This window comes from Xenopus laevis, chromosome 4S (genome assembly GCF_017654675.1).
Source record: "Xenopus laevis strain J_2021 chromosome 4S, Xenopus_laevis_v10.1, whole genome shotgun sequence".
In the NCBI taxonomy this organism is placed as follows: Eukaryota; Metazoa; Chordata; class Amphibia; order Anura; family Pipidae; genus Xenopus; species Xenopus laevis.
This window is the reverse complement of record NC_054378.1, coordinates 55,433,425-55,448,558: the sequence shown is the minus strand read 5'-3', so window position 1 is coordinate 55,448,558 and position 15,134 is coordinate 55,433,425. Positions and strand designations below refer to the sequence as shown.

The 15,134-nt window shown below is 38.1% G+C and overlaps 1 protein-coding gene across 3 annotated transcripts in view; it reads left to right on the top strand.

Moving 5' to 3' along the window:
- Positions 1-15,134, top strand: part of ndrg4.S (NDRG family member 4 S homeolog) — a 90,767-nt gene that overhangs the window by 12,860 nt on the left and 62,773 nt on the right. The window contains exon 1 of one of the 3 annotated variants that reach the window (XM_018259665.2): positions 14,827-14,912. The exons of the other annotated variants lie outside the window; for them this stretch is intronic. The gene's annotated coding sequence lies outside the window, so the exon portion shown is untranslated. Of the gene's footprint in view, positions 1-14,826; positions 14,913-15,134 lie in introns of those variants that run through there. 3 annotated transcript variants of the gene reach the window in all.

The following is a 15,134-nucleotide window of genomic DNA, read 5'->3' as shown; positions in this document are numbered from 1 at the left end:
CATTTTTTAAAAATCGATGAAATAATGGAAAAACAATAGTAAAGGCAAAGTAAAGTTATGGGGCTGATTCACTAAGGGTCGAATATCGGGGGTTAATTAACCCTCGATATTCGACTGGGAATTGAAATCCTTCTACTTCGAATATCGAAGTCGAAGGATTTAGTGCAAATAGTGCGATCGAAGGATTATTCCTTCGATCGAATGATTAAATCCTTCGATCGAATGATTAAATCCTTCGAATCGAACGATTCGAAGGATTTAAATCCAACGATTGAAGGAATATCCTTCCATCAAAAAAAGTTAGCCAAGCCTATGGGGACTTTCCCCATAGGCTAACATTGACTTCGGTAGCTTTTAGATGGCGAACTAGGGGGTCGAAGTTTTTTTAAAGAGACAGTACTTCGACTATCGAATGGTCGAATAGTCGAACGATTTTTACTTCGAATCCTTCGATTCGAAGTCGTAGTCGAAGGTCGAAGTAGCCCATTCGATGGTCGAAGTAGCCCAAAAAAAACTTCGAAATTCGAAGTTTTTTACCTTCGAATCCTTCACTCGAAGTTAGTGAAGCCCCTATGTGTGTAGGTGCACATGTGGAAAGTGTGTATGCATGTATGTGAGTATAGGTAAGGGTAAGGTTATAGGTGTGAGCAAAAATAAGCAAAAAAGACAAGCTAAATTAAGGCGTGTAATAGGAGTAATCAGTGTAAATGGTGCAAAACTGTTACCTGGTGGCAGGCGCAGCAGATATCATAGTTAAAAACATTGGACCACCATTAGTTAAAAGGGGTGGGTATGGGGTGCTACAAACCACATGAAGCTCAGCCACAGCATCCAGCTGCATTTCAAATACAAAAAAGAGGGGTTGTGAGTGCACTCCTAAGTTAAAATGTGTTTAAGTACAATGGAAGTGCTACTGACTTTGCCAATTAATCAATGGCTTATCAACTTTATGATTGTAACACTTTCTTGGCCTATCCCGCCAATTAGGGGTTAAGGGAGTCCAGCTAGTGTATGAGCATGGGTTACACTATGATACTACACTCAGGGCGGAGCCTTCGCTAAATGGAAGCTCCCCCTTTAAGATGGTGTAAAACTACAACCAACAGGCTAATTAGTGTGAAAGACAGAATAATGGACGCCAGGAGGTTCTTTAGATAGTGAAAACAAGTGAGATGGTTTATTTAGCACAACAATATGCAAAGGCAATTGACCACAGGTTTACTCACGCAGGAGTTGTAGTAGGAGTTAGCATATCACAGAGGAGAAAGGATAGCATTGATGATGACGCAGCATGTACAGATGTCACTCCTCAAGTCAAACAGTAGGAAGAATATCTCACTCCCAAAGACCAGCGACCAATGTGAAACAGGATCGATCAAGTAGGGGTCAGGCAGTGCTCTGCTAAACTGAATTCCCTATCACTGAGTTCCCTACACTAAAGGCACCTTAGAAGCCTTTGGGAGGCTACTCCCTGCTATTCTCCTTGGTGGAGCACAGAACTGCTCATACTACCTTAATCTGGCTATCTCTCTCTCCTAGAGAGACTATTACAGATCTGCCCTAATGATAGCTAATCCTCATTCACGGGATTGCCTGGTTCCCGACTTCAACACCAAAGGTACAGGTCCCTTTGGGGTAAATGCTTTACTGGGGCCTTGGTGATCCCAGGCTCAATGGGAAACACCTAGCAGCACAGACACCAGGAGTCAAAGAGGAAGAGGCCACTCCCTACACAGCACTATATAGCAGTGTGGCAGGAGAGTGTCATTACACTCTTTGTCCAATAGGTGTAGATGTTACACTTTACCAGTTAGAAGGGCTTGGCCCAATAACAAGGGAAAAGAGAACTTAAGCAAAGGTAGGGGATTAACTCTATAGGAGCCTAATAGATCCTATAGGTCCCTACATGATCATAACTTTGTAACTAAAAACCCCTGTTTTTGTAAACACATGCACTTGCATACATACTGAATTACTTAGACAGGGGACCAGGGAATGTGCATTAATTATATGGCCAAGTCAGTAGCACTCACTCCTAAAAGCCTTAGGAGTGCACCCACAACCCCCCTTTTTTATATTTGAGCTTTAGATCAGATATTAGCTGAACACTCTTGCAACTATGGCTAAAAGTCAAACACAGCAATATTTTCATAGGTCAGTAAGGGGCAGATTTACTTATGGTCGAATGTAAATCCTTCGACTTTGTTCGATTCGAAGCATTTTAATCCATCGATCGAGCGATTTTTCTTTGACCTAAAAATTGTTAGGAAGCCTATGGGGACCTTCCCCATAGGCTAACATTGCACCTCGGTTTTAGGTGGCGAAGTAGGGGGTCGAAGTTTTTCTAAAAGAGACAGTTCATTCGACTATCGAATGGTCGTATAGTCAAATGATTTTTAGTTCGAATCGTTCGATTCGAAGTCGTAGTCGAAGGTCGAATTAACCAATTCGATGGTCAAATTATCCAAAAAAAACATTCAAAATTCGAAGTTTTTTTTATTCTATTCCGTCACTCAAACTAAGTAAATCGCATTCATACAAACTATGTTTAATTTTATCTACAGCCCATCAACCTACTTTTATGTTTATGAAGTGTGGGAGGAAACTGAAGAACCCTGAAGGAAACCCTCTAGTTTGATCAAACAGTCCATTATTCATTTCCCAGGTTAAATTCCAGTTTAAGTTCTTGCTTGACTTAATTAAAACATTAAGTCCATGACTGTCACCAGTTGTCATTCATTTTTGCATTGATGTCACTGGCCATTTACAGTGGGTGCATGTAGAACCCAGTCTGCAACAATGCTGCAAAATATATTTCCAAGCCATGGGTTGCTCCAAACATGAAAAACAGTATTTGTTTGGGGCCTGCAAGTTCTCTCTTCCCTTGGGCTTTGTTCAAATACCACTTTTTGCATGCATACATTAATGCAGTCATGATGAGTGCTTCTTATTGTGCTGCCAGTGAGTTTTAGTTTGCATTCTCTTTGCTTGATTTTCCTTTCTCTCCTAATTCCTATTCCACCCAGTCATTCTGAATTTGTAGTGAGCCTATGGTTCTTTCACTGCCTATGACCATTTAGAAAAAAACCCACTGTAGTGACGTAGTGTTTATGCATGTAGTCTAAAAATAGAAAATGAGCCCAAGTCAATTAAACAGACCATGAAAAGGCATCGCTGAAACAAGTGACCTAAATTCACTATTAGATTCTTGAGCGGGTTACCCCCCTATACTACATTTCCTAGCACTCCCCTGCCATATTTGCCCCGTCATTAAAGGGAGGATTACCTCAATAAACCGATTTTGCTGTTTATATTTAATGAAATGGCACACTATTATTTCAATATATATATCAGTTATGACTCAATATACAATAAAAAAGAAAATTCACTAATTTAACCCCCTTGGCACTGCATTTAATACATGGATAAGTAGAATTCCATCCATTGAGTTAATGACAGGTGAGTATTTCACAAGTCATTGCAGGTATCACATGTGTTTGCAGCTGGGTTTCCATAACAGGTAAATGTTTCATAGACCAAGCTGATATCAAATATGGCCATACATTGAATCAAATGAATCTAAATTCATTTATCCACTATTGTTTATAATTACGTTAAATAATCCTTGACACAAAGAGAAATCTAAGGCTACTTTTTTGTTTGCCACCAGTATATCTGTTGCTTAACTTTCACATAATATAAATATATAAATATTCTCAGCCACTGTTGTTTCTGCCATTGATAGCATTTGACCAGCATGCCTATACAGGTATGGGACCTGGGATTTTCTGTATTACAGATCTTTCCGTAATTTGGATATTTATACCTTAAATCTACTAGAAAAGCTACTGTTTTATTATTACAGAGAAAAAGGAAATCATTTTTAAAAATTTAGATTATTTGATTATAATGGAGACTATGGCGCAAATTCACTAAGCGCCGAATCGCCGAACGCTAGCGTTACTTCGCTAGCGTTACTTCGCTAGCGTTACTTCGCTAGCGTTTGGCATTTTCGTTACTGCGCAACGAACGCTGGCGTAGATTCGCTAATGTTACTTCGCACCCTTACGCCTGGCGAATTATCGCTACGGACGCAACTACGCAAATTCACTAACACGCGCAGTGTACTGAACGCTACCTTTTACACTAGACTTCCTTCGCCACCTCAGACCAGGCGAAGCGCAATAGAGTAGATAGGGATTGCTTCAAAAAAAGTAAACATTTTTTCTAAGTCCCAAAAAACGCTGGCGTGTTTTCTACATTATGGGTGATAGGCTGAAAAAGATCGAAAAATTTTTGGGGCTCCACTCCTTCCCCCCTACATTTCCTGACTCATGGCAACTTACCTAGACAGTGGGCACATGTGTAGGGCAAATTAAAATTTTTATTTGATGTTTTGAAGGTTTCCCAGGCATTTGTAGTGATTCTACGTATTCCTCTATTGAAATTTGAATTTGGCGCCGTATGCAAATTAACCATCGCTAGCGTTACTTCGCTTCGCTTAGCAAATCAACGCTAGCGCAACTTCGCAACCTTACGCTACCCCTGAGCGCAACTTCGGATTTTAGTGAATTTGCGAAGCGCTGGCGAAACTACGCCTGGTGAAGTGTGGCGAAGTGCGGCGAAGTTATGCCTGGCGCAACTACGAATCTTAGTGAATTTGCCCCTATGAGAGATATCCTTTCCGTAATTCAGAGCTTTCTGGATAATGGGTTTCCCGATAACGGATCCCATACCTGTCATAAGGCAAGCTAGAGGTGTAGCCTTTTTATGCAGTTTTGTACTGACATGTTCCTAGATCTGGTTTCTCATGTTTCTAAAAGGCTTCCTCATGTACACGAGAATGCTATTTGGTTGTAGAACAAAGGACTTGAAATATGCTGCAACACATCTGCAGTCCATAACAAAGCAGAAAACTGAATGCTAATAATTCCAAACCATAACAAATGAAGTAAAGCTGTTTAGAATCATTACACAGTCATATGCTTTCCTTTTCCTTTTACACCTGCCCCACCACAATTCCACATTTCTTTCTTTACCCATGGAAGATTTATTTCTTCAGTTAATGCATTTAGAAACCAAATCACTCCAAGTAAACAACAGATTGGATTTCCCAAATGCTCTGTAGAACTGAATGTCAGTACTTTATCTGTCCTGCTTGACATTGTGCAAACTTTATCTTTCATGACCTCAAAATATTTTTCTGTGAACTGGATAGTATTTCTGGATCACTTCAACAAGCATAACAAACTCATTCTCGCAGCCAGTGCATCTGAGCACTTTACACTTTACTTATCAACAAAACAACGGGCATAGTGCCAGGAGCCTGTACTCTCTGCTGAATCAGTTAGGTATACATTTCAAGTGTATCATTGAAACCACTAAGAAAATATATTGTGTCTTTTAATGGAAAGTTATAATTTGATAATACAGATTTTGCAAGGTTTAGAAAATGGAGCCATTTCTCTCCTTTGTTTATGTGTGTATCCTGCTCCTTTCTCAGCCCACTCATTGGCATGAGAAACAGTATACAGAGAGTGCAGAGATCCATTTAAATATTACATCAAGGCAGAGTCACGTTGCCCATTGTTTGAATGCGGTTCAAGTAAGTTTCCAGTATTATATGAATTACATTTTTTCAATGGTCTAAAAGTTACTTGTAAATCTACTTGCTATGAAAAGCAGTATCTGACTATTTACATTATCTGCTCTACTGGCTCTGACTCCAGAGACAGTTCTAGCAGAAGCAGCTGATTTAAAGACCTGGAGGAGAAGTGACTGCTGCTACAGAGAACAGAAGGGCTCAGATACTGCCCTTAGCTAAAATTATATTTACCAATAATTTTAATATTGAGGATCCTCTTTAAAGGGGACCCGTCAGCCAAAAAAAATTATTCAAAATCCTATTTTATCAGATTAGTCAAGGAAAATGAACTTTAATTACACTATATAAATTATTTGAATCTTGTTTCCTTCAGTCTGGGAATTCATAATTGTAGCAAGCAGGCGGCAGCCATTTTGTGGACACTGTTATTAAGACAAGCCTTGCATCATCTCAGAATTTTGTTTGTGCACCAGAATGGGGGGCCCCGATATCCATCCCCATGCCCTTGCTACACAATTAAATGGTGAAGAGAACTGGGGGAATGTGTGGAGAGCAGTGACATGTAGGAAGTGCTGAATGGAAAGTGAAAGTAATTGTCTGCCCCGCCTCTATGCCATGGGCATAGAGGAGGGGCAGACAATATTTGATTGACAGCTGACATTATTAAATGAGCTTACAACAGCTATGAATGCTTAAATAAAAAATAGAAATTGGATTTCATGTTTAATTTGAAAAGGACTTTTATTATACAGATTTTTGTGTCTGGGTGACAGGTCCACTTTAAAGCACGGTGCAGCGTTGAAGATGAATATCTTGTTGGTCATTGTATTTTTTTTTACCATTGTTCTAGTTTAATTTATGAAACTTTTTCTGATCTGGGAGCAAGCGAACATACACATTGAAAAATGTAAGAAAAGAAGGAAATGACTCGTAAAGAGGAGGTGATTAGGATACTCTCAGTGGCATAGGGCAGCTGGATGTGAGAGCTCATATATCCTAAGACTAATGAAGTGGGGTCACTGGACTGGACTGGTGCTTAATAAATAAATATACAGTGTTCTGACCAGGCCATTTTAATCTATTTTTCCCCTAACGTCCCCTTTGTTCTGTCACCGTATATATATATATATATATATATATATATATATATATATATATATTATAAACATATATATTATGTATATATATATATGTGTGGGTGTACTGTATATATATATATAGAACAGCAAAAAAAAAGCGCACTCATAGGACTTTAAATGCAAAGCAAAAAGTGTTTAATTCGATGTTTCGGCTCCAGAACGTGAGCTCCAGAACTTCCTGAGGACGGCTCACGTTCTGGAGCGAAAACGTTGAATTAAACACTTTTTGCTTTGCATTTAAAGTCCTATGAGTGCGCTTTTTTGCTGTTCTATACTAAGATTGTGTATTCCAGCACCTAGGCATATACCTATGATCTGTGTGCACTGGCCCTACGTTTATCTATATATATATATATATATATATATATATATATATATATATATATATATATATATATATATATATATATATATATATATATATAAAGAGCATACGGAACGCACACCATAATCCTGTGAGGAACTGAAACGGTCTAATAAACGCTCACAATGTTTTTAATTTGATCTTTTTGTTGATATGTCCTTGGAGTGCCGTCTACCTTTCCAGATATATATATATATATATATATATATATATATATATATATATATATATATATATATATATGACAAAGGAGAGCAGACCTATACAAACCAAATACCTGGGTGCTGGTTAATAATTGTATTAGTTGTATACCACACTTTATTTTTCACAGAGAAAGAAAACTGTTTGGCACAACTTGGAACTTTGCAATTAAGCAATAAATTAATAAACTGTGGTTGTTATCCAGAGTCTTCAATAGTGATATTTACTTGTGCCAAATCATTTTCTGTCTGTGTTTTGATTTTCAGCCCTTAATATGTTCTGTATTATTTATGTGTGTTTGTGTAATATATATTTTTTCCATTAACAACAAACCTCTATGACAGAGCAATTACCCCACTGTTCTTTTTTCCTTATCATTGAGTAAATAAGCTCTGGCACTACAGTTCAGCATTCTCTAGTATTTTAAGACTGTAACACTTCACACACACAGACCCATGATGACAGCTCCTATGCAGTATCCCCAAGAGTGAGAGGAGCAATGGATTTGGTACAGTTCCACAATTAGCTTCATGGTGTGCAGTGATTCATTGTGTTGCTGACAGTGGAAGCTAGATTTTATGAGGGGATAACGTGGGAGAGATTACTAGGCTTTGGATTGGGGGGTTGTGGTCCTAACCATATTATATATGATAAACCTGCAATAATAAAATTTGTTGAAGCAAAAGCAAGGAGAAATGTCATGAACATGATCTTCACATGGATGACATTTTAAGACAAACATTTTTATTATTAGTGTAATAATGAAAAACAGAGCAAAAATAGGCAGCTGACTTAGTATAGGCCACTATACTGGAAGACAACAATTGAAAAAAGAAACAGTAGTGAGATGATGCACTTTCACTGGTATAAGGTGGTGGTATAAAGATGCTGTGGTAGCAGTGTGGTAAAGGTCACATTTCTTTCTTTGTGTCTGTGAACCATTTATTTTGCCTAGTTCAGAGATACAAACACAGCTAAGTGCTTTGCCATGGAAGACCAGAATAAAGAGGGCCACACAGGTGGAATGTGGAAGGTAAGTAAAGCTTACTGCTGGTTATGACAAAATGCACAGTTGTCCAGTGCTATAAGGGAAATTAAAATAACCAAACGGAATTAGTTGCATAATAAATACAAATATATATTATTGAAAAGTTTTATAAATCACTAGTTGAAACCTTGCCTTTTACCATTTTTAGTGAAAATTTTTTCCACAAGGCTGCAAGAAAAAGTGATAGAATATGATGCTTATTACAATATCTCCAGAAGTAATTAAAGTATTTACAAGGAAGGAGTCCCTCTTAGGCCCAATGTCAGCAGCATCAACTCTGTGACTTATAACATCAAGAGCAATCCTTGCACTTCATTCTGCTGCCCCTCCCCCTTCATTGTCACCTTTTTCAGTGCTGGAGGTCCACGTCACTAGTGCAGACAGCACAATTGCACTCTCTTTGAAGACCTTAAAGTTACCCGGAGCAGCTTTCCCCCCCCCCAGTAACTTGTGGGACGCTTCCACCTGAGACAAGTTTCTCACGTGGCCTCATTGACACATCACCCCTGTAAAACATCACTAAATACTTGACCGATATCTTAGGGGTATATTTATCAAAGAGTGAAGTTAGAGATCTCCACAGTCGGCATAGCGAATTACCGCCTCTCTCTATTCATTTCTATGGGATTTTTAAAGGTGTATTTATCAAAAGGTGAACTTTCACTTTCACCCTTTGATAAATAAGCTTTTAAAAATCCCATAGAAATGAATGGAGAGAGGTGGTATTTCACTCTGCCGACTGTGGAGAGCTCTAACTTTACTCTTTGATAAATATACCCCTATGTGTCTTTAGTTGGTAACACAGATAGATAGGGTTGCCACCTTTTTAGGAAAAAAACACCGGCCTTTCTATATATTTAGATTTTTTCCCTATTAATCATATTGGGATCAAGTATAATTTTTACCGGTCAGGCCAATAAAATACTGGCCAGGTGGCAACCCTAAACACAGAACACAACATTCATAATTCCATGGACTGTGTTATGTTAGCTAAGTTTTTGAGTTAAAACTAGAGTCTGAAGAGACAATGGTGTCCTATAATATCACATTTCTTTTCACATGTTTACCCAACACAGAGCAAATTAAACAATGACAGATTGACTAAAATAAGAACTCATCCTCAGTAGCAGAACAAAGCCCAATCCAGACCAAGTTTGTGTAACATAAGGTATCCTAAACCCAGAACTTTCTCCAAGGACCCGATCTAAGCTCACTCTTCTGCCTATAGCAGCCGCCTTTGGGTTTGGGAGGAGCCCTCAGCTACTCAGATGACCAAGGAGAGAGTTCTCGGCAGGCTAGGGAACCGAAAATATAGTAGAATAACAGAGAACCGGAAGTGTATTCAATAGTCAGGCTGGGTCAGAACCAATTGGGCAATACAGTACAAGATCGGTAGGCAGAGGCGTAGTCGGGGTCACAGAGCAGGTCAATGCACCAATATCACAGTACAGGAACCGTTTCCGAGAGAGTAGTCAGTATATGGGCAAAGGTCAAGAAAGGCAGCGAACTAGACAAGGTCAGGGACAGGCAGGGTCAAGAACAGATCAGAAACACTAGAAATTGCACCTAGGTACTATTGAAAAAAGACCTACATTGGGCAGTGACTGTTTGGTAGAGGCCCCTTTAATTAATCGAATGTTATACCAAACCGGGATGACATCACAGGGTGAGCTGAAGTAAAAGGACGCACGCACATAGATGCGCTCGTCAAAACCTGGAAGCTGTACGCATTGGCGTGCAGAAGAATCAGTTCTGCGGGCATCTCCACTGGCCCACTGGACCACCAGGTATTCTTACAGTTTGTTCTTTGTTGGACCTCTGTCTTAACACCACTTCAAGCATAAGGATGTTTATATAGACAATGCTGTGCCATGGTTTCACCTGTGTCCACTATTGTAGCTAACCCTTACATGGAAGACGTGAAAAACAGGGAAGAGCACCAAGTCATTGGTTCAGATATATAGATGATACCTGGGTCAGAATGAACGCACACAAGGCTTCAGATTCACTGAACACATACAGTACATTCAGTCGACAAAAACATCAAGTTTAAAAGATGTGAAATACAACAAACAAGAATTTTTGAACTATGCGATATACATCAAAGAGAGGGAAAACCTGAATACTAAAGTATACAGAAAAAACTGGGGGTTTTTTTCAAAACAGCATTGGCCATGCAAAAACACCAAATAAAGGGGAGGGCATAGCAGGTAAAACATCATTGTCATTCCATATGTGGCTGCAAATTTACAAAACCTGTGGTATTTTTTAACAAACATCACATTCCAGTGCTTTTCAAACCAACCAACACAATGAGCAACACAAACTGGGTCACCCACAAGATCCAGCTCCATAGCACAAGCAAAGTAATGTGATCTGTGCTGCCCAGTGTAGAAAATGATGTATCCATGGCTGATTAGGAACAGACTGACAATGAAGAAGGTTATAAGGAAATATCATAAACTAATATTCTTACAGATTAATGGGTGATCCACACAAAGGGTTTTGTAGTCCTATTTTTATAATCATAAAAAAAATGCAAGGTTCTAAGCATACTCATACTCTGAACTGGAAGAAGAAAAATTTAGTGATTAAGTGCCTTCTAGCTTGGGATGATTAAGAGTGCTCTTGGAATGTTCTTTTAATAAATATTTCATTGGCCTGTTGTGGGGATTTTGTAAGGCCTACAAATGATTTGTCATTTAATAGTTCTTACACTGGCTTTAGTTATGTGTGTTTTTGTTTTCTTAGCATCTGTCCTTTTGTTCTAAGAAGCATACAGCAGGCTCCATGTGACGCAAACAGCTCATTACTTGAATAAAAGTCTAGGCCTCCTCCTCATTAGAGATAAAAAGAATGGATGGGTGAATTTGTCCTGTTTTGCAGAAAAATTCATGCGTTTACAGCGAAATTCGCGAAATGGTGAAAAATTTGCGAAACACATTGAAGTCAATGGGCGTCAAAATTCTTTTGACACACATGAATTTTGACGCCCGCGACAATTTTTATATGTGCACATATTTTGTCCAAATGCATTAAAGTCAAGTCTGTATAATTTTGACGCGCAACAATTTTTATGTGCGGGACTATTCTAATGCGCGCGACTATTCTGATGCGCAACAAATTTTTTTTTTTGCTGCAGCAGATATTTTGGCGGCGAATATTTACTGCAGTTTTGCAAATTTATTTGCTAGACGGAAAAACGTGGAAATTCGCCGACGGCGAAACACAGAAATTCGACGCAAATTTGCACCTGCCTAATTCATTCGCATATAACTAATAAAAAGTAGTGAAATGTAGAATTTTAAATCCATAGACAGAAAACAGAGGATAGAGGAATAATTTATATTATTATATACAATATTCTGTAATTATATATTATCTGAATTGCAAAGCAAGGGATTTATAGCAGGAAATGGTTAACCTGCAAATGGGGACAATAATATGTTTATTATAAAACTTGTTAATGCACAGAGATGAGAATTTTGGAAGTGTCTCAGTGTATCCATTCTAGTTTTGCAAGGTAGAGATGTGAACAGATGGTAGGGAGGAAGCCCTCTGTGTGTTGTAAGAAGAGTTACTGATAGGAAAAAGGAGGAGGCAGAGGGAAATAAAGCCAAAGGAGAAACTAAAATCTACAGAAACAGATGCTACAGACTATACAAAAATATAAAATAATATAGAGTTGTTCTACAGAATAGAACAAAGGATCCTCTTTAGTGATGGGCAAATCTGTGCGAAACAGTGAGAAATTCGCAAAATGCTTTTAAGTCAATAGGTGATGCGAGTGACAATTTTTATGCGCATGCCAATTTTTTTTTCCGCACCGGATCGTTCACCAGCGAATTGTTGACACAGTTTTGTGAATTAATTCGCTTAAGGCGAAACTCAGAAATTTGCAGCGAATTCGTGTCTGGTGAATTTATTACTAATTTATCATTAAACCTCTTAAAAATATTGTGATTTAATTGGAAAGGCTTACAAGGTATAAATAAGTATAAATAAGGAAGTACATAGATATAATTTAATAAATATTGAGGCTGAATGGTGAAGATACTGTATGGATAAAATATGGAATATTCACTGTTGAGAGCGTAAACTCTCCATTTCTGGATAACGGGTCCCTGGATAATGGATCCCATACTTGTATGAGTATCAGCATGTGCCTACTCACATTGGATCATAACATCTACGCTCACTTTTTGAACTTTTGTTATTTATAAACCAATACAGGTTATCTAGAAAGCTCCGAATTACAGAAAGGCCATCTCCATTTTATCCAAATAATCTAGATTTTAGATGATTTTCTTTTTCTATAATAATAAAACAGTACCTTGTACTTAATCCCAACTAAGATATGATTAATACTCATTAGAAGCAAAACCAGCCTATTGGTTTTATTTAATATTTACATAATTTTCTATAAGATTTAATATATGAATTTCCCAGTTATGGAAAGATCTGTTATCTGGAAAACTCCAGGTCCCACGCATCCTGTATTATAACATTTCTATATTACTATATTCTATATTCCATTACTACCCGGTGCAGCCCCCCCCCACAAAAAAATCAGTTGATGGTACCCTTTTGGTGTATTCAAAGGAACAGTATTACTGAAAAATGAATGTGTTTTAAAATAATGAAAATATAATGTTATGTTGCCCTGAACTGGTACAACTAGTGTGCTTGCATCAGAAACTGTACAATAGTTTATATAAACAAGCTGCTGTGAAGCCTTTGGGGCAGCCATTCAAAGCTGAAAAAGGATACACAACAGATAATCTCTGTATATAAAATGGGATTCTTCAGAACGTATCTGTTATCTACTGTGTATCATGTGCTTGAATGGCTGCCCCTATTGCTACACAGTAGTTTGTTTATAGAAACTATAAAAAAAATCTCAAAAATATATAGAGTCGGCGCTATAAAGCTCTGTGTAAGTAGTATATAAAGTGGTAAATAGAGGGGAAAAAATAATACTATATAGTGTAGTAAGTTTTATGGGAATTGTAGTTCCACAACCACACACACTCTCCAACCTTATTTCCCTTTATCTCAGTTGTGCACAATATAGTTCACCCTTTCATATCTTCACCACGTGTGGGCAGAGCTTTCTATTAGACATTGCTTTCTAATAATGTCTTAGAGCTGGTCAGTTTTAAAAATGTGGGACATTTCCATGGATAACATTACGGATTTTCATTTCCGTGGACAACAATTTGTTGAGCCAAAAGGGCATAAACGAATGCTGAAATGCAACCTCTGTGCTGCTTTTATATATGTATATATTGTCTTGTAAGTCATAGAACATACAACATGCAGAAAAAACACAAATAGAAAAATGCAAAGAAGGCAAAGAACTTGGTGGATTCACTTGTTAATGTGCCATCAAGATTGCTAATGCTGCAATTGATATTTTATTGAAATGTGAAATTAAAGGTTACTCTGATGTCCGCTTCTTTTGATGCCCGTGATGGTTTACCACCAGGATTTCCAAGCTGGTTACATACTCAACCCAGAGGAAGTTCAAGATGATCTTCCTTATATCGTTGCAGTTATTGTTTTGCATTGTGTCATCTGGAAAGGACTCCCTTGAGACTCCTCCCTCCTTTTCCTTCCATATATCCTGTGTGTTTACCCAGATGGACTCATCATCTATGCATGAGATTCATTTACATGAATTTTATATGATTGAAGAGAATGGGTAATATATATATAGAGCAGGGATGGCAAGGTAGGTTTTTTTTCTGGGGCTAGTAGGTTAACAACAGCTGGAGTGATGTAGGCTACAGATCCCTACTATATGGTATTTTCTATGTCTAGCATTCATCATCTGGAGCTAAGTCTTTATAATATATATATATATATATATATATATATATATATATATATATATATATATATATATATATATATATATATATATATATATATATATATATATATATATATATATATATTTATCTGCTGTCAGATTGTGTTGGCTGCACTCTCTGGCACTATTCCCCTGTTTTCAACCTCCCTCCTCCCCTATCTTTTGATATTTCACTCCCCTATCTTTCCCATTCTCTGCCAATGCTTTACTGAAGAGACCCCTGTTTCTTTCATCCCTGCACATAATCCTGATATTTTGTACTGCTCCATCTCTTACACTATTCATTGTCTATATATTGCCAATACAAAGAGAAGGCTTGCTCCACCTCAGAAGCCAACCACTCCTCTACCCCCTCCCCACTGACGCAGCACAGCTTCGCCCAGTGCATTTCTCTCACTTTATCCACCAGCCCTCCTCCTATTCCACAAACCCACATCTCTGTATATATTCATATTCCCCCACAGGATCCCATAACCTGTTATGTTCTATAAGCGGGTGCTAAGAAAAGGCACAAACTGGGGATCCAAGACCAGATGTGGGCACACTCGCTCACTCATCCATTAGAGTTTGCCCCTCCCTCTATTTTCCACCCGTGCCACTGAGCAGAATAGAGACAGCTCAACACGTGGAAAAGCAGCCAAGCTTCATCTGGGAAGGAAGAGGAGTATCTGAGGGGAGAGGTAATTGGAAATACCTGCCAGAGGGGTTAAAATGTCTTTGGTGGCAGGGAGGGGGTTCAGAAGACATTGAAGTGGGACAGTCAGACAGAGAGACATTTAAAATGGTGACTGTCTGACAGCCATGAGATGGCATATAGAAAATTGTCTGCCATTCCTATGTACTTTGTCAGCGTTTTATTTGATGCTTTATTTATTTTTTTTGTATATCACATTGGGGAAAGA